General features: G+C 38.9%; 1 long non-coding RNA gene across 1 annotated transcript in view; it reads left to right on the top strand.

Moving 5' to 3' along the window:
• Nucleotides 1–23,076, top strand: part of LOC146867636 (uncharacterized) — a 241,667-nt gene that overhangs the window by 82,434 nt on the left and 136,157 nt on the right. Inside the window, exon 2 of the long non-coding RNA XR_014966115.1 lies at nucleotides 16,190–16,298. This is a non-coding gene — a long non-coding RNA (uncharacterized LOC146867636). The remainder of the gene's footprint in view (nucleotides 1–16,189; nucleotides 16,299–23,076) is intronic.

Genomic DNA, 23,076 nt, shown 5'->3' with positions numbered 1-23,076 from the left:
TTTGGAACAGATTCAGGTGAAAGTGTTTTGTCTTTCATTGAAGATTATGCTACATGTGCTGTACCAAATAGCAGAGAAGACAAAAACTTAAAAGAACAAGTCTTACGATTTCAAAGCCATAGGTGTGGAAAATACTGTAGACGAAAGTACAAGTCAAAGGATAAGTTCTATACCAAATGTCGTTTTGGATTTCCACGTCCTGTATTAGCCAAAGGAAGAGTGAACAGTTTCATGTCAGCTGTACGACATACCATCACAAGAAAGTCTCAGAAAAACACCTACAACTTAAGAAGAAGCGAAGAATCAAAATACATAAATGACTACAACCCAGTTATTTTATCCATGTGGAACGCTAACATGGATATTCAGTATGTTGCGGACAATTCTATTGCTGTTGCTCGATATGTAACATCTTACATTACTAAATCAGAAAAGACTGAATTGAAAGAAATGTGGGAAGAGATTTTTCATGAGAAGAGTCTAAGTAAGAAATTATACAGTTTCAGTTTGAAAATGTTATCGCATCGTGAAATTGGAGCATATGAATGTTCAGATCGGTTATCATCTGCAAGTCTATATTCCAAAAGTAGAAGAATCATTTGGGTGAGTCTAGGTCTTGCAGGAATGCGAAATCGGGTACTGAAATCTGTTCAAGAAATTGAATATTTAGCAGAAAATGACCCTGAAAGTACAGATATTTTGAAAACCAATATGTTGGACACAAAGGTGCTGATTCTGATCCTGGAAAAACTGGGTACGAACCGTCGGTCGGAGCGTTGAGTACGCGCCGAACCCCCCCGTGTACGTACACCCGTGTACGTACGAGTCATACCCCCCCATGTATGTACACCCGTGTACGTACGAGTCGTACCCCCACCCGTGTATGTACACCCGTGTACGTACGAGTCGTACCCCCACGCGTGTATGTACGGTGCGTACCCCCAGCGCTACGCGCTGGGGGTACGCACTGTACATACACGGGTGGGGGTACGACTCGTACGTACACGGGTGTACATACACGGGGGGGTACGTACACAGGTGTACATACACGGGGGTACAACTCGTACGTACACGGGTGTACATACATGGGTGGGGGTACGACTCGTATGTACACGGGTGTACATACACGGGGGGTACGACTCGTATGTATACGGGTGTACATACACGGGGGGCTCGGCGTGTACTCATGGGGGCTGGGGGGGTTCAGCGCATACTCACGGGGGCGGGGGGGGCGGCGCGTACTCACGGGGGCTGGGGGGTGTCGGCGCGTATGCGGGCACATGTCTCCATGGTTGCTATGGGAGTTCGGTCCGTACGGTGCATTTTCCATACGGTTGTAACATCAGACGCACGGGACGGATCGTACTTGCGCGCTCGGACTTCACTTTTCACATTTGTACGTAAAATCGTCCGGGGATGTGTCGGACACTTTTTCAGACCCGAGGACGTGTGGGGAAATTTTCCAAATGCGATTCGTATGGACTTTTTCCCATACGAATCGTACTTGGCAGTTTGTACGCTACTTGTACGATTCGTACGGTAAAAAGACCGGATACGAGTCGTACGGGGTAAATTTTTCCAGGATCGGAATCGGCACCATACTATCCAAATAGAAGTCATCATCTTGAGAACATGTGTCTCTATAAAGTGTTGCAAAACTACACTTTTAAACGGAATATTACAGAGAACATCAACGATGGAAAATATGGAGTGATTGGTTCTGAAGGATGTCTGGTGAAACAAAGGAAAGGAAATTTAATTAATCACAGAAAACTGAGTTACGACACTGCTGACAAAAGGGAATTTTACTATTAGCCCTTTTACAAATGTTCAAACCATGGCGTTCTGAACTGGAATTACTTGGAGATTTTCCCAGCTATGAATATTCATTTAATGCTTGTAAAGATAGCATACAATGCAGTGCTTTCGCAAATTATGTGAAAATGTTGAATGATGAAATTGATCAAGAAGCTACAATTGCAGCTGAGATAGCTAGAGACAGTTCTCAAGACAGTCAAAGTTCTGCTGCACTGAGTCAAGATCCACTTGGACAACCAATTGTTGAAAATTAAGCAGCGATTGCCATAAATGAGGTGGAAACAGCAATGTATCAAGCACAAGAAGATGCAATACAGTTAGGAAACTTGGAAGAGCAACTAAATGTTGAACAGAAACTAATATATCAGCAAGTGAAAGAGCAGATTGACCATGGATTACTTCATGAAAAGAAAGACTGCTCATGTACATCATTTCAACCTATCCGAATGTATGTGAGTGGTCAAGCTGGAACAGGAAAGAGTTTCTTAATTAAAGTAATTACAAGTTATCTGCAAAAAACAACTGAGTCGCATTTGTCTTGTGTTGTCACTGCTCCAACTAGGTTGGCAGCACATAACATTAAAGGAATTACTTTACATTGTTTACTAATGCTGCCAGTAGAGCATGAGAACAAATTGGAATACCACAAGCTATCTGGAGAAGCTTGTTGTGAAGTTTCAAGAGTGCTGAAGAAAATGAAACTTCTCATTATTGATGAGGTGAGCATGGTTTCAAACTTGATGCTTGCCTTTGTGCATTTAAGAATGCAGCAAATTATTAAAACAGAGTATGACGTGTTATTTGGAGGAAAACACGTCATAGTTTTTGGAGATCTACTGCAACTGACACCGGTAAAAGGACAACTGGTATTTAAAACACTTGCCCATGAAGATACTAGAAAGTCTCTTGGCAGAGTTGGTAATGTGAACATTTGGAGTAATTTTTAATACAAAGAACTGACAACAAATATGCGACAGGCAAATGATGCTGAATATGGAAGTATTCTTCAAGATATAAGAATTGGAATTCTTTCAAAAAAGGGAATGAAGCTTTGAAGAGTCTATTACTTTGTAATGTCTTTCCAAATGAAAATGCAGTTGCTGCTAAAGTGTACGTGGAAGTTGCTAAAAATAAGTCAGTGATTTGCTTAATGCCAACACTGCGTGAGTGTTCAATATTCAACGAAGAATTATTAAAATTGGAAAATGAAGAAATTGTCAAAATGGAAGCCATCGATAAAATACTACATGAAGGAATCACTATTATTTTAACGGGTAAGTTGAGATCAAAACTAGATTGTTTAGAAAAAAAAATATCTAAAACTGCTGGTTTGGAAAAGACACTGTATGTGTGTGTAAACTGTCGGGTAATTTTAAGGCGTAATTTGGATGTAGAGAAAGGTTTAGTTAATGGTGCAATGGGCAAAGTGGTGGATTTTGTGAATTATCAGAAAAAAGAAGGCATTGAATTTTTAAAAATTAAATTTGATCAGATTGATGAAGTTAAAGAAATTGGTCATTGTTCAGTTCGTTTTTTGCTTGTTAAAGATTTATATATCCGTAGGAAACAATTTCCATTTTCTCTGGCATATGTAGTGACTATTCATAAATCTCAAGGATTAATTGTAGACAGTGCACTGGTGAACATTGGATCTACTGTATTTAAAGAGGGTATGGCATATGTTGCTTTGTCGCGAGTCAGAACATTATCTGGTTTGTTTTTGATTGATTTTGATGAGACAAAGGTTACTGCAGATGCAAACTGTGTAAAAGAGTATAATAGGTTAAGAAGGGTGTATGCTCCAAATTTAGGTCAATATCCTGTATTTGTAAAGCGTGTGGTTGGTCGAAAAAGAAGGTTAGAGAATATCTGTTCTGAAGGTATCAAGAAAAGAAAAGAACAAGATAATGTTGTGATTGCAGGTAAAAAGAAATTGGACACTGTTGAAGAGATTGTTGGTTATCAGTTTGAAAATAGTTCTATGCTAATGTAGTGGTCAATGTTGTTTTTTATCTTGAAGATTTGCAAGAGCAAATTATGGAGAATCTGCAAAAAAGATTTTGTTCTCTGTTGCACTCTGTTTATGAAAAATTGACAACAGATAGAAGTAAAATACAATCTGTTTCAGATGTTCGTAGTCTTTTGGATGTGTGTTCTGGTTCTACACAATTTACACAAAATATCCAACAAGATGCTCAGGAATTTTTAATGTATATGCTTACCATTTTTGAAAATGAAGGTGTAGAAATAGAAAATACTTTTGGCCTTTCTTACAAATGGGAACATCATTGTGAAAATTGCACGTATACATGTAGCACCAATGTAGACGCTGAGAGATTTCTGTATTTAACATTACCAGACTGTAAATCAGTGGCTTTCAATAAATTAGTGAAAGGTGCAATTCAAAACATGGAGTGTAGCCAATGTAAATCAGAAATGTTATCCACATTATTGTTAACAAAATATGGAAAATACATAATTTTAATGATGCAACATTGTACAGCTGATGGAAGAAAATTGGATACTTTAATAAAACAATTTGTAGCAACACAAATATTAATATCAGGAAGGACTTTTGTAGCAATTGCAATAATTTTCCATGATGGTCCTTCCACCGCATCTGGATTACACTGCCTATCTAAAATGTGACAAAGGCTGGACACTTTGTAATGATGCCCAGTTGGTTATCAAACAACGTTTGCCTAGGGAATTACAAAATTTCTACCTAATATTTTTGAAGCCAAAGTTTTAGGAAGCTAATTCACTCTCTGAGGAATTTATTAGTAAGCATTTCATATATGTATGATTTGTATTTTCTGGTATTTTACTGAGAATAGTATGTTGTTTTTTTTTTTAACAATCTTTCTGATTGTTTTTTTTTGCCCGCTGTTAAGTGATGAGTACCATTGAAATCACTATTTCGAGTGAAATTCAATATATTCTGAGAACAGCAAAAAAGGCAAAAAAAATACTTTGTGGAAATTATGTTGTGTTGTAAAAAATGTATTATTATAGGTTATAATTTTTATTTTATTTTCTTTCACAGATCCAAATTTTAAAATGAGCAATTTTTAAGAATTTATATTTTAATGAAAAATAGGCAAAAATGAATAACATTTTTTATTCCTATTACTGTGAAGGTAAGTTTAACTAAGTCTCAATATGCAGAATGAAGAGGCCTGCAAGAATCTACAAAGTTGAAACACGTTTCTTAAAACACTTTGTTTATGTAGTTTTGAAATCTGACCATAATCAGATATCAAGTGACCTGCAAAAAAAGAGATTTGAGGGGTTCATAATATTTCATCTTTTTAGCTGTTGAAGGACCGTAATCATTTCAATCACCCTTCTTTAAACTGCTTTGCAGTCAAAATTCTGTGCTTACCTTCTATCATTCGCAAGGAAATTTAAAAACAGAAATATGTCACTTTTTGTAACATAGTAATTGTGTAAGATACTCTTTCATATTTTCAAAGAGAGGAAAAGGCACTCTGTGCACTTTTTATACTCCATGAAAATATAACCTCATCATGCAGACCACTTTCGGTTGAAAGGGTGTTCTATAAGTGTTGTTGTGCATGATTGCACTTAATACTCATAGAACAAGACACATGTCTAGATTTATTAGAAATTGTAAATCTCGATATGTGTGTGAATGGTGCACCATTCTACAATTGGTGTAGGAAAGCACAACAAAGAGAGTTGTTTTAATTTCTCCACATTTTTATATCTTCAATGCAAGCTGAAATGTTCAGCATACATTGAAGGAGAAAAATGCATTTTCTCATTGTTTTTGTACAGGAAGGTGTGTCTTCCTGTAGAAAAACAAACAGCACATGACACAGATATCCTTGCACTATTGTGCAAGGGTGCCTGTGTCACCACATGGCTGCAGTTGAAGCAGCCGTGCAGAGAGAAGCATAGATTTGCAACATATTTATGTACATATGTTGCATCCCTGTGCTTCGGAAGAACTACAGCACACTACAATTAAAGAGGTTACTGTGTGATGCTGCAGCACTTCCTTATAGTTCTGCACTTATACATTCACCATACGCTACTAATTCATTCATTCAGTCAATTACGTACTACACATACATTCATCTAAACTTTCAGACACTAACAAAGAAATTTAGCTCTTTTTTTAAACCAGGAAAGTTAGTTCTTACAAGAACTTTTTTTTTCTTCTTTCTTCTTTTATGTTTTTTGGGGGGTTTTCTGAACAATTTTGTGATTTTTTTGGTTTTTCTGAAAAAAAAAACAAAAAACAAAACAGGAGAAACCAAACAATGAACTTAAGGGAACAGCAAAAAAAAAAACCTAGCAAATATGACTTTCCTGCCGGCGGCAGATGAGGTCGATTGACTGCTCGCCACAGCACAAAGTCTTATTGCACTTTTAAAAATTGAAATTGAGGACGGATGTCCAAGGTTTGGTCTGAGGGATGCACTCTTGACGTGCTCGGCTGCGATGAGGTGGATGGCGCAGGAGCAGGAGTGTCTCTCATCCGTCGGCACTCTTCACGTGCAAGATTGTTTGGATGAAGGCTCCTCACGTGCTTCATCATACTTGCCATGCCGCAAGTGTATTTCTTGGTAGGATCCCCTCTCGATAAGACTCTTTTGCAAATCTTACATGTGACCAAGGTGGCATTGGTCTTATTCTGTCCTTCGGGAAAAGTAAAAAATTTCCACACCACTGAAGCAAAACGTTTTTTGTGTGGTTCTTCCGGCAAAAATTAATCCTCAGAGGTTTGAGGTGATGCAGGTGATGCCTGCTGCCCTGAAGCCATTTTTGGTTGCAAAAAGTTAGAACTCAGTGTATACTTAGTCTAAAAAAATCTTCTTCTCTCCAAAGAGATGGTTCTCCAAAGAAGCTTAAAGAAGAATGATTGAAATGGGTGGGGTCTTTCAGTAGTTAGAACAGGAAGTGTAATGAACCAATCAAATCTCTTTTTTTGCAGGTCACATGGGATCCGCGCACCGTGCGCTTACGCAGCACGCACCCAGCGTTCATCCGCGAAATTAAATTTAAAAAAATTATAGGATTAGATGTAAAAATATATTACTTTTAAGACTAGTTTAGAGTTTGTCTTCAATTAATATTCACATGAAATACATAAATATGTTTTTTTAAATGTTAAATACTTCGCGGGATCCGCGCACCTACCGCGTCACGGATGCATATGACGCATCGCGGAAGCCCGTAGACGTCTCGTTACGTACATCGAACTTATCGCGTACGGGCTGGGAGTCGCGTACCGGTCGCATAGCGATCGCGCACTAAACACGTACCCAACGCATACCATGCGCGGATGCTATCACGTACGGATCGTGAACGGTGCGCTTAGGGTACGCGGATCCAAAAGCATTGAAAAAATATATATCTAAACTAAAGTTTTGCACTTATAGTTAAAAAAATATTTTGAAAAATATAAAAAAATATGTTTGAAAAACCCATTAAGTTCAAATAATATTTTTTATTTTTTTAAAGAATTAATTGAAAGAATAAGTTTAAAAATGGTGATAAAAAAGTATTTTAAAAAAAAATAGTTAATGAAATTGACACACTGAATTTGAAAAATATAGAAATCCAATCAAAATCATTAAACATGATATCTTTAGAGATAAGTTATAGATAGGAATTAGCATTTAAAAAACCTTTGAAATTCACTGAAAAAAACATAGGTTTCATGCACGTTATAGTTTGGAATTGGCATTTAAAAAACCTTTGAAATTCACTGAAAAAACAAAGGTTTCAGGGGCGTTATAGTTAGGAATTGGCATTTAAAAAACCTTTGAAATTCACTGAAAAAACCATAGGTTTCATGCATGTTATAGTTAGGAATTGGCATTTAAAAAACCTTAGAAATTCACTGAAAAAACCATAGGTTTCAGAGGGCGTTATAGTTAGCTGGACATTTCCCTCGTACAAAACCCTAGAAATTCCCCTGTTATAGTTAGTTCAGCTAACTATAACTCGCGCCCCCGCAATGCACTGCTGATGACGTCACATATTACATCACTCATGACTTGGTCAGTGACATCACTGATGACATCACTGATGACATCTCAAATGACATCACTGATGACATCACTGATGACGTCATCTATGTGATAAATTAGTACACCTTTTCACACCCTAATATAACTTTTGATACACCAACTCAAAATTTCAGACGGCCATTTTGAAGACCATAGATACTCCAATACCAATAACTACATACCCACTCATTGACTCTTAGATCTACATGCATCTCCACTCACTCACCTGTACAGTCACTCATACTTACAGTCACTCTGTGCATTTATACACCTAGATAGACACTCACACACCGCCAATCATCCATTGAGGTACTGACACATCTAGTCAGTCATGCAAATAATTAATCACAGTAAAATGTACTCACCTATACAGTTAAAAACACTCAAGTTCACTTACTCATAAAAATACTAACAAATTCTGTGTCTTCCTGCAGAAAAACAAACAGCACATGACACAGATATCCTTGCACTATGGCGCATACAGCCACTCCCAAAATCACACACTCTCACATATAGATAGTTATATACTCTTACACACATATACACTGCGTTTCACATATGTAGTTACTGACACATGTACAACTGAGATATACATTCAATCACTAACACACCCATACATACACTCACCCAACCATACAGTCCACCACAGATGCACTCTTAAAACCATGCACCCACTGAATCACCCACTCACACATCTAGTCACAGAGTCACACACACCCTACCCACACAAACACTCAGGCACCCATACAGATACTCAGACAACCAATCAGTAACCCATATAGACACTCATATAGCTATTCACAAAACCATGCAGCCACTTATACACCAACACACAGACACATACAGACATTCACACAGTTTAGTAACTAGTCTGCAGTAAGATACATTTAATGACTCACTTATAGAGTCAGCTACACACCTAGAAAATCATCCATTCACACACTTGTACACCCAATTATTTTTCAACAGGCCTTTCCCTATATATATTAAACATATTAAAACTGTTCAGAATCACATACTCAATGGATGATGTTATCAGTGATGTCATCAGTGATGTCACTGACCATGTCATGAGTGATGTAATATGTGACGTCATCAGCAGTGCATTGCGGGGGCGCGAGTTATAGTTAGCTGAACTTACTATAACAGGGGAATTTCTAGGGTTTTGTACGAGGGAAATGTCCAGCTAACTATAACGCCCCTGAAACCTATGTTTTTTTCAGTGAATATATATATATATATATATATATATATATATATATATATATATATATATATATATATATATATATATATATATATATATATATATTATAACCAATTGACCTGGAGCTTCACAGGACGCACTCGGCAGCGGGTCCACCATACGGCTTTCCAAAGACAACTTGTCTTCTGTTCAGATACAGGTGATTGCCTGACGCGTTTCAAGGCTATTACGCTCCTTACTCATGGGCTGCTCACAAGTGGATTCCAATATGCTCTTCCCTTTAATTTATCAATTTGCATGCCCATGTTTGGTTCTTAGCCCTCAATGGGCGGCATAACATTTCTCGGTGACAAAATATTGCATGATGAGCCCAGCAGTCCTGAAAGAAAGAAAGAGAACAGTTTTGTTACCCTCAGTGGGCTCGTATCCACTTGCTGCATAAGAACATTTATACTCCTTAGTAGGATCCTGAATATTCAGGCGAGTTAATTGCGTCTGACTCGCTGCGCTGTTCGGCTGGAAAGCGTTTCCAGCCGCAGCCTCTCAGAAGATGGTGCAGTCCTGTCACAACTGGGCCGCCGTGTACATTAATGTTAAACCAATTACCCTGGAGCTTCACAGGATGCACTCGGCAGCGGGCCCACCATATGGCTTTCCAAAGACAACCCGCCTTCTGTTCAGGTACAGATTATTGCCTGACACGTTTCAAGGCTATTACGCCCCTTGCTCATAGGCTGCTTACAAGTGGATTCCGATCTGCTCTTCCCTTTAATTTATCAATTTGCATGCCAATGATTGGCTCTTAGCACTCAGTGGGCGGCACTTAATGTCTCGGTGACAAAATATTGCATGATGGGACCAGCAGTCCTGAAAGAAAGAAAGAGAACAGTTTCGTTACCCTCAGTGGGTTCGTATCCACTCGCTGCATAAGAACATTTATGCTCCTTAGTAGGATCCTGAATATTCAGGCGAGTTAATTGTGTCTGACTCGCTGCACTGTTCCGGCTGGAAACCGTTTCCAGCCGCAGCCTCTCGGAAGATGGTGCAGTCCTGTCACGACTGGGTCGCCGTGTACATCAATGTTAAATCAATTGCCCTAGAGCTTCACAGGACGCACTCGGCAGCGGGCCCACCATACGGCTAGCACAGCGAGTCAGACAGTATTCTGTGTATTTTTTACCACTATGGTAATTCCACTCAAGGACATCTTTCTATAAGTGTGGATAATTAATTTCGCCGGGAGGCTTCACCGGCGTGACGCACCACCTGACAACAGGCCTGAACTCCAGCAAACCGAAGCTTCTTTGTGGTACTAATATATACATATATATTTGCAGACTATCCCCCTATCCCCTGATGTATGATGGCTGGCTGGATGTATATATATATATATATGAACAAGGCTCCACGGAGCCGAAACGTTATGGCCGTCGCTCTGGGCATTGAATAAATAATTTGCACTATATGCAGGCTCGTGTACTTACTTCCTTGGCAGTTGGAGGATCTTCAAGGCTGGTGGGAGAAGTCTTTGAACATATATATATATATATATATATATATATATATATATATATATATATATATATATATATATATATATATATATATATATATATATATATACACATCAATGATATATGATGATGATATGATGATGATATGATGGCTGGATGTAGTGAGGACACCAGGGGACGTTTTATGACTGAAGCTGGTACTAATATATATATATATATTTGCAGACTATCCCCTGATGTATGATGGCTGGCTGGATGTGTGTGTGTGTATATATATATATATATATATATCTATATCTATATATATCCCTACCCCCTGACGTATGATGGCTGGCTGGATGCATATATATATATATATATATATATATATATATATATATATATATATATATATATATATATATATATATATATATATATTCAAAGTTTCCTCAAGTAACGACGCACACTCAGGAATCCATTGCAACCACAGAGGTTTATTCAAGTGAACCGCTACGCGTTTCAACACCAAGAGTGTCTTGATCACACGATTTTCACAGTGCTTGATGACGTGTATATGACAACAAGAAACATAGAAAAGGTGCTACAATCGGAGATCTCACTGCTGTCCCGTTTTTTTGGGCAGCCATCTTGTAAGTGTAACCAAAGACAGTATTGTATGCCTTAGTAGATGTAGACTCACAAATTAATATCTACAAATTGACACAAATGAAAACATACTTGATAAATCATGATCACATAATGTCCCATTAATGATTAATACACAAACTGAAGTAGAATTGAAAAATTCAAAAGTCGACCATTTCGTACATTGAAAACGTATAACTGATAAGTTGCATGACTCTCAACTTCAATCAATTGTGCCTAGGATCTGCAAGTGCGAATTCATATATACCATCTCAGAATATAGGATAGTATTATAAATAAATACTGTAATTGAACTCAACAAGTGTTAGTTTTTTCAGACAACAATAAAGTTCGAACAAGGTTTAACAAGCAAGTGCCCTGAAAATGCTCAATTGGTTGTACACAAAAGATGGACCCATATCAATAAAGGTGCCCTAGTGGCTCTGAGCAAGATCTCACATGATTCTTATAAACAAAACCTCAGGTAGTCACACACAGAATATAGTCCTGCACAGTGAAACATGGGCCAAAATTAAAGTGAATAAAGTTATAATTGAAAAGGTAAAAAGTTTTTACGTCACTTTACTTGATGGAGAGTGCCCAGGTGATTCTGTTGAAGAAAAGGGTAGGGTACCCGTGAAATAATAAGCCCACAAGTGCCAGTGAAGGGTCCCTTCCTTTCCTCCTAAAATGCAACAAAACAGAGCACACAGTTAAAAACATAATATTAACAATGCAGCTATAGAATATGATCACAACATTTCATATACAGTTAAACCAGAATCAACCCAGTGTAGAAATTCAGAATTCCTCAGTCTTTATGTAAATGGCTCGCTAGTTCTTCATCGAGATTATGCCCACCTGGGAATCTAGTTTCCAGTTCTATGATCCATTTGGATTCCTTTTTCCTTAGGGCTACCTCTCTATTTCCGCCCCTTTTACCTGTGTTGACCTGTTCAATGGCAAAAAATCTCAAAAGGGAGTTATTTGATTGGTGTTTGTCTCGAAAATGGCGGGCAATGGGATAATGTAAATCCTTATTGGTGATGGCTCGTAGATGTTCCTGAACTCTTTTCTTGACCATGCACGTCGTGCTGCCAACATACCTCAATTTACACGGGCATTCCAAGACATATATCGTAAAACTGGTGCTACATGTCAGGAATTGCCAAATCTTTCTGTTATGTTGCATACCTGGGATCTCAAAGTCCTGCACCATATGGCTTGATTTGCAAGCCCTGCAGTGTCCACAGGGATAGAAGCCTTTAAGATTATGGATGCTTCTATTCGGGATTTCAGAGATATCACCTTTAACTAGGATGTCCTTCAGACTCTTACCTCTCCGATAAGTAACCAGGGGTCTATCTCCTATACTGGAACCTATCACATTGTCGGTTTTTAAGATTTTCCAGTTATCGGCCAGTATTTTCTTAATTTTCTCAGAGGCATGGTGAAAAGTAGTGATTACTCTGGTTACAGTTCCTTCGCTGGATATAGGTTGTTTAGTTTCCAGGGTGCTTGATCTAGTGGTTTCCTTAATTCTATTAATAGCTCTGCTCAGAGCCCATTCTGGATAACCCCGTTCCCTGAACCTAACAAGCATCTTCTCTTGTTCACACCTATACATGTCATCAGTACTACAGTTCCTCCTTGCCCTCAGTAACTCACCAAATGGAATGCTCCATTTAAGAGCTTCTGGATGAGCACTGAGGGCATGAAGGAGACTGTTCCCGGCTGTTTCCTTCCTGTGTAAACTGGTGACCAACTTGTCTTGTTTAACCATAACACAAGTGTCAAGAAATTCCAGTTTTTCTTTGTTAATGTTGGAGGTGAGTGTAATGTTGTATGGATTAAGATTCAATTTGTCAATGAAGGCCCATGCTTCCGGTTCCGTACCACTCCAGACAACAAACAGATCATCAATGTACCTAATCCATACCACAACGGAATTGAAATCAGATTTCAGATTTCAGATTTTCATCCATGCGAATTTCCTCCTCCCATTTGCCTAAGAACAGATTGGCAAAGCTCGGCGCAAAACATGAACCCATCACGGTCCCGCGTACTTGTTTATAGAGATCACCGTCAAACATAAAGATGTTATTAGTCAGACACATCCTCAACATTTCTACAATCATGGGTGTGTGTTCGAGATACCCTATATCACGTTCTTTCAGAAAAATGAAAACAAGCCTCTATACCCTGGTCACGGTCAATGATGGTGTATAGCGAGCTTACATCCATAGTCAATAGGAGATACCTATTAACCCAATTAACACATTAAATTTTGTTAAGGAAATCCTTCGTGTCTCTGGTGTAGGAAGGGAGGAGTGTGACATACTCTCTCAAAAAATGATCAATGTACTTGGATATGTTCTCATTAACACTCTCTTCACTGGCACTTGTGGGCTTATTATTTCACGGGTACCCTACCCTTTTCTTCAACAGAATCACCTGGGCACTCTCCATCAAGTAAAGTGACGTAAAAACTTTTTACCTTTTCAATTATAACTTTATTCACTTTAATTTTGGCCCATGTTTCACTGTGCAGGACTATATTCTGTGTGTGACTACCTGAGGTTTTGTTTATAAGAATCATGTGAGATCTTGCTCAGAGCCACTAGGGCGCCTTTATTGATATGGGTCCATCTTTTGTGTACAACCAATTGAGCATTTTCAGGGCACTTGCTTGTTAAACCTTGTTCGAACTTTATTGTTGTCTGAAAAAACTAACACTTGTTGAGTTCAATTACAGTATTTATTTATAATACTATCCTATATTCTGAGATGGTATATATGAATTCGCACTTGCAGATCCTAGGCACAATTGATTGAAGTTGAGAGTCATGCAACTTATCAGTTATACGTTTTCAATGTACGAAATGGTAGACTTTTGAATTTTTCAATTCTACTTCAGTTTGTGTATTAATCATTAATGGGACATTATGTGATCATGATTTATCAAGTATGTTTTCATTTGTGTCAATTTGTAGATATTAATTTGTGAGTCTACATCTACTAAGGCATACAATACTGTCTTTGGTTACACTTACAAGATGGCTGCCAAAAAAAACGGGACAGCAGTGAGATCTCCGATTGTAGCACCTTTTCTATGTTTCTTGTTGTCATATACACGTCATCAAACACTGTGAAAATCGTGTGATCAAGACACTCTTGGTGTCGAAACGCGTAGCGGTTCACTTGAATAAACCTCTGTGGTTGCAATGGATTCCTGAGTGGGCGTCGTTACTTGAGGAAACTTTGAATATTTTTACCGGCTTGGGTTTCTGCCAGCTGACGAACCACCTGGCGACGGGACCGATCCCAGAAGGACCCGGATTTTGTTTGTCATATATATATATATATATATATATATATATATATATATATACATATATATATATATATATATATATATATATATATATATATATATATATATATATATATATATATATATATATATATGTATATGTGTATATATATAAAAATATATATATATGTTACAAAAACGGCTCCGTGTTGTGGACCCCTGGCGCTTCTATTTTCCGGTGCGGAACCCAGCAGAGCATGGGGCTTGAACCAAAGTGAGGAATTATATGTTCATCTGTAGGATTTCTAGATGATTAGTATGTCCATATTATAATGATGTTCTCTATGAAGCGAGGGAGAAGGGTGTAGATGTCACAATGCCAGTTGGAATAGATGTAGTATGCACATCACATTCGCCATATTATTAATGTGTCAATCCATAATGAATTTATGTGTCCTTCCAATTGGGTCCAAATGTCCAACCAATCATTATAATGTCTCAAAACTATTCCCTACAATATACAGGGAGAGTAAGCCCACCGGAGGGCGAATCAACACAATTGGAATCGGGCTCACCATATAAGATGGGGACAAATTAAAATCGGAGCTCCGTTTGTCTCCTTCATGGAGCAGAACCAGTAATATAGGGGTTAATGAGCTCATGAATAAAAGCCCATGTACCATCATAAAAAAAATCATTGGTAACAAAAAGGAAGTAACCATGAACATTAAAATCTGGGTAACAGACCTTCGGTTCCAAGACACTCACATGTGCAAACTCCAATATTGACAGAAATACATAGTTGCAGACAAGGACAATTTCTCGCTAGTTAAAGTATAAATGTTTCTGATTGTTATATACATGTTTGTGTTCTAAATAAGATTGTTGGGACTTGCTCCACACAAAGGATTGGTAGCGGAATAAATCAGGACACATAGACAGTAGTTTTTAAAAAACACATAAGTAATGGCCAAAAAAAACTGTATGTTAGTGCAAACTACGAGGACCATAAGTCCATGGGAAATGTTGACATGACATCGCTAATCACATGACTATGCATCACTCTGTTTTTACTGGGTGTTTTGAATCAGGTACACTAACTGTGATCAAGCTATCGGCTGATAGCGAAACGCGTTGGTTTGTCCCTCAATTTTGGGTGCTGCAAGCTGAATAAAAATGAAATTTGGGATAATAATTTCAGAACCCGTGAGTGCGTGCCAATTATTTCCAGGAGGAAATTAGATGACGAATATATATATATATATATATACACATCCAGCCTGCCAGCCAGCCAGCCATCATACATCAGGGGATAGTCTGCAAATATATATATATATTAGTACCAGCTTCAGTCATAAAACTTCCCCTGGTGTCCTCACTACATCCAGCCATCATATCATACATCAGGGGATAGTCTGCAAATCTCCAATTTGGCCCTCTATAACATCAAATACAGATGCTGCAGTGTACTATCATTTCTATCTTACTTCTAACAGTTCTCTTTTCTACAAAAAAGTACCTCTTCTCCGAGAGTGCCCTGTCTTAATTAAAAATTGCATATATGAATAGAAGTTTTAATTGCCTTAAGATTAATATTGTAAAATATTACAATTATCCTTAGTTATACTGGCACTAAGCTGAAATATTATTTTGTCTTTTTCATCAGGTGCTGAATCTAAGGACACATGTCCACCACCTTCTTCCAATGTTCAGCAATGTTCAGCATCTGACATCTAAATGTCCAACTGCAAAGGAAGCATTCGTGGGTAAAGCAGGTAAAATATGATATCATGTCATGGGCCATACCACAATTAATTATTAGCACTAGGCAATATCAAATTGTTTCATTTGTACATGAAAAAGTGGCATTGAGTTTTCACAAAGTTGTCACAACCTTTGTACAATGTTTCTGTTTTAGGAATGTGCACAATATTTATCTGAAAGTTCCTAACTTTATTTCCATTTTCCTTAAAGCTCCTCGAGACGATTAGCCAAATAATGTTCAATTATCAACCACAAGTGGAGTATACAGGGTGCAATCAAAGAAAAAAAACATGTCCACTTCCACGATGCCATGTCTGTAGGATTCATTGCTCAATATGAGAAGGAAGAGGAGATTGTTGGTCCTACCCAGGACATCTCCATACAAAACCTCAAAGCTGGCCAAAGTTTTCTTCCTACGCAGTTCCCCAACTAGCAGCTTCAAATTCATGGATGCTCATATGTGCTATGTAGGACACTCCTGAACCACTTCTCAGCCTACATGTAACATACCTGTTCCACCCTCCAATGCAGGTTCAATTCGGGTTTTCTCTTCATCCACTCAGGGAAAAGAAACCCCTGGGGAGGAGGACCTCTCCATCATTCAATGATCTCCCTCCCGCAACCTCCCAGATGCCAAGCCTCAATGTAATGCACTATCTGCTTGCATGGTTAATCTGCCATGCATGCAATGGGAAGGGATAGTAGGGGAAGGGGCAATGGGCAACTCCTCTTCACTGGGAAGAGCAGTCTTTCCAGCAACAATCATCTGTGTGTATGTGTGGGGATATTCATCAAATCACCCTAGCTCAACGGGAATAGGAATGTATGTTGATGGAAGAGAGTTCTTGTCTTGGAAGAGATTAAAACATCTCTCAAACACATACCAAAGTTGCCCCAGTAACATATTTATTTGTCGCCTGAGGAAGATGCCTCAGCCATGCAGATGGCAAAGGCCATAACACTCAGACATGTGTATAAGTCCACAGGGCCAATGCATACACCTCAGTCAGCTATGGTACAACTGCAACTTGCAAGTCCCCCCATCCTCAAACCTTCACCAACTGTCCACCTGCACCATACACTAACCCACCAGCTCCCACTTCAGAACCACAAATACCAACTCATCGTTCAGTGGGCCCAGCATTGTGAAGTAGTGCATGTCATTGAGCCTCCGACATCAGGTCTGGGGAACAAACACGATCCCATGACCTTTTAATATTCCAGTGACTCACTCATAAAACATGCTGCAATTTTGGAAATCCTCCCTCTTACAACTTTTGATGTACATGTAAACAAATCTATTGTTTATCTCTGAACAAATTTCATGTACACTAACCTTTAACCTCTGTGGCATGTCTTGTATGCCTAGCCATGAATACATGTGGGTTAGAGTCATGTATTGTAACGTGCTACAGAGTGCAGAACATATCACAATAAATACCAGAACAAAACAATCACATGCATGTATAATCATGCCATCACAGTCGTCCAGAAGCAAGAGCAAAACTACTTTTACATTTTTATAAGACAAGTTTTTATATACGTTTATTCATATGTTTGAAAGGATATCTTCAATCATGAGCTTTATCCAAAAGTTAACTGTTTTTGGGAAGAGCATAAACAACAAAAATAGAGCATCAGTCCATGCAGAGAGATTCAGCTTGGAGGGGAATGGGAATTTAAAGAAACAGGTCGGAAACATTAGGTGCCCAGTCTAGGTATAAGGGGATAATGTTCAACAAAAATCATTGTAAAATTTCTAAAAACAATCCCAAAGAATGATCAAATGTCCTAAATGAATGTTCAGTTTAGAAACGTCCAAAGACTGAAGGAAATGTAAAGCCAAATCCCAAGCCCAGATGGCGAATCAGAAAGACTTTAGGGGTTGTTGGGGACACAGAATGTGTGGAGATTGCTACAGTCCAGGATGACAGAAGCAGCAGAGCTCTCTGTGCTTGTCAGCTTGTGCCTCTCTATGTGCCTTCACTTCCACCACCACTGCTTATGGACCTATAGAATCGCCCGCTGACCTACAATCATCTGCTATGAGACCTCCTGAAAGGCCATGGGAACATACTCCAGGAGCATGAGCTGAACACCATGTGAGGGCTGAGGGGTCTCATGGCTGAATCTCATCCACCTCAACTGATCTTCTATGTGTGCACTTGCTCTAGAAGGGGAGGTAGCAGACGGTGTAGCTGAAGGCCCTGGTATTGTAGGATCTTCTTGAGCTGGGGAAAGTGTGGCTTCAGGACCTGATGTTGGAGGGCATACTCCTGGGACACCACAGATAATTAGTTCATGTTGGCCAGGAGGAGTTCCACAGTCTGTCTCCCCAGCTTCCACAAAGAGTACCTCGGCTTGTAAAATCTCTATCTGAGTGGGTACACCCTCCCTTCTGGTGGATGCTCTCTCCTCCTCTTTGTTGGTACTGGTACCCTCATCACGTGTCTACCTACCAGGCGAGGGCCTCCTACTTTTTAACTCCTGGTCCTGCTCTGTCCTGCTTTCTCCTTGAATGCTCACGGGAAAGTAAGGGTAAAATGAAAACACTATGAGTAAATATGTCCACTACTTCATGTCAAAAATATCAAACTTTGAATGTATTAGTGCAAATTGTAACAATGAAGGAAAATGTCATATAAACCTCTCCACTTCGCATTAGAAACTTCAACATGAAGCTATCACTTTTAGCAGTCGGAAATATGGTTCCCAACTATACAAAGCAAGATATCAGTCAATCAAAAAATCTTTATTTCGGCCGCTAGTGATATAAAAGCACATATAATAAAACAATACATTATATAAAAATTAATGCAGCATCATTTGAGCTATCTATAACTGGATAGCACTTTTTGGGAAAATGTACATTCCTATCTGTGATCTTAAGTTAGCAAAGACAACTCTTCTCAACGTCCTCAGACAAAGGGTTTTGCAATACACATGCAATATATGTCTTTTACATTAGCCGTGAGGTAAAGGACAATAAAGTGCATATGCATAAACAAAAGGCTAATCTTAGGCGAGAAATCAATTTCTTTTTTTTTTAAATTTTTTTTTTATTCATCATCATCAAGAATTACATTTAATGATACATTTCATTATGCAGTTTCATCAAAAAGAAAGAAAAAAAAGAAAACAAAGAATTAAAAATAAGAAAAACAAGACATGATTAGGCCAAGAATTAATGGAAAACTAGCCGATTGCCCCCAATCAAAACGGAGAGTGTCATTATTTTAATCTTTTTCAAGCCTCTCTTTCCAATAAGCGATAGGGGCCCATATCCGATTCCCCATTTGCCTTGTCTTCCATCCTTTTTTATCGTACAAGGCTTTTTCTAATGCATATACAGCTAATAATCGTGATAGCCATTGTTGAAATGTTGGCGGATTTGGATCTTTCCACATTGTTGCGACACAAAGTCGGCTCAAAGTCATCGCTATATATATAAACTCAAATTGGGGTATTTCTACACCATCCCTAGTTACCCCCAGAACCATAACTTCGTTAGTTATAGTAATTTTAATCCCTAGTGCTCTATCCAAAAATTGCTCTATTGAGTTCTTAAATAAATCCAAGGCGGGGCATGCAGCAAACATATGTATAGTATCTGCCTTTGTTGCCTGGCATCTTGGGCAAACCACTCCCGTCGTTCCACCCCATTGAGAAATTCTATGTGGGGTGTAATAGAGCTCAAACATGGTCTTATATTGCTGGACTTATAAGGTGGCTACTCTTAACACTGAATTTAATAGCTTGAACGCTTTTTCAACCTCGTTCCCAGATAAATTCAATTTAATGTTCCATTTTTCTATAACCTTTGCACAATCGTCCTCCTTATGCCTGGTCAATTCCCCGTATACCTGGGATATTGAGCAGCCCTTCTTATCTTTTAGGATTTCCATGATTTCTACTCTCCGATAGTTAATATCCCCTCCCTGTTTTTTTAACAAAGCTGATCTTATTTGAAGGTATTTAAAAAAGTCCCTGTGATCTAAGCTATATAACTGCTGTGCTTGATCAAATGTTATGAAACCTGTTATACCCATAAGGTCACCAATCATTTTTACCCCCATCATATCCCACCTCTTCATAACTGGATCATGAAAAACCTCTGGCAACAGCTGATTATTAAATAACGGGGTGTAATAATTCATCCTCCCCATTTTCATTTTCTTCTTGACAATTGACCATACTGCCATTGCCGCACCTAGAGTCTTGAACTTGACTTTTTTGTAATAGCTACCTTCATTAAACGAAAGAAGCCACTTATTAGAGTCCTTAATCAATAACTCATATATATCAGGGACGCTCTCTCCTACTCTCCACCGATCCTCCATACTTCCACCCACTAACCCTCTGATATATTGCAGGACAGTCGCCCAATAATAAACCCTATAGTCAGGTGCCGCCAGGCCCCCTCGCTCTCTCGGTAACGACAGAAATGTCAATGCTCGCCGCGTTTTGCCTTTAGCCCAAATAAAGCGATTTGTGAGTCCTTCTATTTCACAAAACCAGTTATTATTAAATTTTAGTGGAATGGTGCGGAACAGATATAGTACTTTAGGCAAAAAAATCATTTTTATTAAGTTGCATCTGCCAATTGTTGTTAAATGTAGATTATTTAGTCTATCTAAGTCCCCTTTAGCCTTTTTTATTACCGGCCCCAAATTCATTTCCACTACCTTTGAGAGATCTGAAGTTATTGTTATCCCTAAATAGGTAGCTGAGTCTGTAATTCTTTGATCCACCATCGTTACCTTTTTATTGATTACTATTTGAGTTTTGCTCTGGTTTAATTTATACCCCGAGAGCGCCCCGTAAGCCATTGCTTCCCTTTCTATTTCTAACAGCGCTACTGCTGGATCCGTAGATGTTATGGCTAGGTCGTCGGCATACCCTAAAATTTTTGTTTCAAATCCATTCAAAACAACAGGCTTAATATTTTCATTTAACTCTATCTTTCTTATGAAAGCGTCTATATAAAAGGCAAAGAGTAACGGGGAGCAGGGGCACCCTTGCCTGGTACCCCGTCCAATCTTTATTGTCTCGCTCTGCTCTCTCATAATCCTTAATCTTATCGTGGGGTTCTTATATAGAGCTCTCAGAGCCCCAATACAGACATCTCCCATGTTTGCCTTCCCCAAAGCCGCATAGAGGAAGCCCCACGAGACCCTATGAAACGCTTTTTCAGCATCTAACAAAATTAAAGCCATAGGGTCTCGTGAGGTTGCCGTCCCGTCAAGCAATGCACACACTCTTCTAATATGGTCCGCTGTACCCCTGCCTGGGATAAACCCATGCTGTCGGGGAGAGATAATCTTGCCTATGACTGCACTAAGGCGATTAGCTAATATCTTCGAGTAAACCTTAGTGTCGCTGTTCATCAGACTTATAGGTCTATATGACCCGGGATCGGTTGAAATTTTGTTCTTTTTTAGGAATACCACCATAGTTGCTTCCCCCCATGACTCGGGAGGTGTCTCCCCTCTTTGTGTAGCTACCATTAATTGATAGAGATCCTCTTCTATACTAGGGAGGAATTTTTTATAAAATTCAAGCGGTATAAGATCAGGACCCACAGCTTTCCCAGCAGGTAAATCTTTAATTGCTGCCCGTACCTCTTCTATCGAGAAATTGATTTCCAACTCCGCTCTATCCTCCATTGTCAATTTCTCTATTAGCGCACTTTCTAAGTAATTCTCTATTTCACCACCTGCAGCGCCACTTTCAGGATTATATAAATTCTGATAAAACTCTTGGAAAATAGAGCATATCCCCCTTGGTGTTGTCGCTGCTATCCCTGCCACGGAATTGACCTGTAAAATTTCTCCTTTAGTGGCCGCCTGTCGTGTCCTAATAGCTAAAATACGCCCTATCTGTTTGCTAAACTCGTATTGGTCCTGTTTCCACGCCAAATATTTTCCAGCCGCTTTGACTGCGAGCAACTCGCCCACTGCTGCCTTTGCTATTGCCACCCTTTGTAGTATTCCAGCGACCTCTTGCCTGGCCTCAATTGCTTTAATTAATTCTTCTTCAACAGCAGCGACTGATCTCTGTTTGCCCTCCATTTCTTCTTTCTCTAGTTTATTTTGTTTTAATGTAAAGCTGATAGTCTCCCCCCTTATGCCAGCCTTCATAGCATCCCAAACTATTCTGGGGGAAGCAGATCCTCTGTTTACCTTTAAATATTCTTTTAGCCAGCTATCCATCTGGGTAACATACTTAGAATCAAGCAGCAGAGCTCTCTCGAAGGTCCAGCTAGATCTCTCTTTTTGTTGATTTGAGATAGCAATATCTAATATCAGAGGACTATGGTCTGATACCACCCGTGGCAATTTCTAACCTTAGAGATCGTCGTCAATACTGGTGATACCAGAAAATAGTCCAATCTAGCTAAAGATTTGTGTGGCGCAGAATAATATTTTGCTGTTCCCATATATCCATCAGCCCGTTATCCTGCATCATCTGTATTAGTGCCCTATGACTTTTCTTTTTTCGACCTGTAAATCTAGTTGGATCATTTTTCCACAGACCATGTAAGCAATAATATTCAATTCTCCACAAACTATAATCGGCATAGGCCAGTTTGTCAATTGTGCGTTAATATGATCTAAGGCCTCTGGATCATCGACTGTTGGAGCATAGATGGAGCATAGTGTAAAGACAAACTCTTGCACCTTGCATTCTATTATGACCCATCGACCATGAGGATCTGCCTTCTTTTTTTTTACTGTCACCATGCCGCCCCGTGCTAATACAGCCACCCCCGTGTCCTAGACCCTTGCG

The sequence above is a fragment of the Triturus cristatus genome, chromosome 1_2 (assembly GCF_964204655.1).
Source record: "Triturus cristatus chromosome 1_2, aTriCri1.1, whole genome shotgun sequence".
In the NCBI taxonomy this organism is placed as follows: Eukaryota; Metazoa; Chordata; class Amphibia; order Caudata; family Salamandridae; genus Triturus; species Triturus cristatus.
Note: the sequence above shows the minus strand (reverse complement) of the source record. Positions and strands in the feature narration are given on the sequence as shown.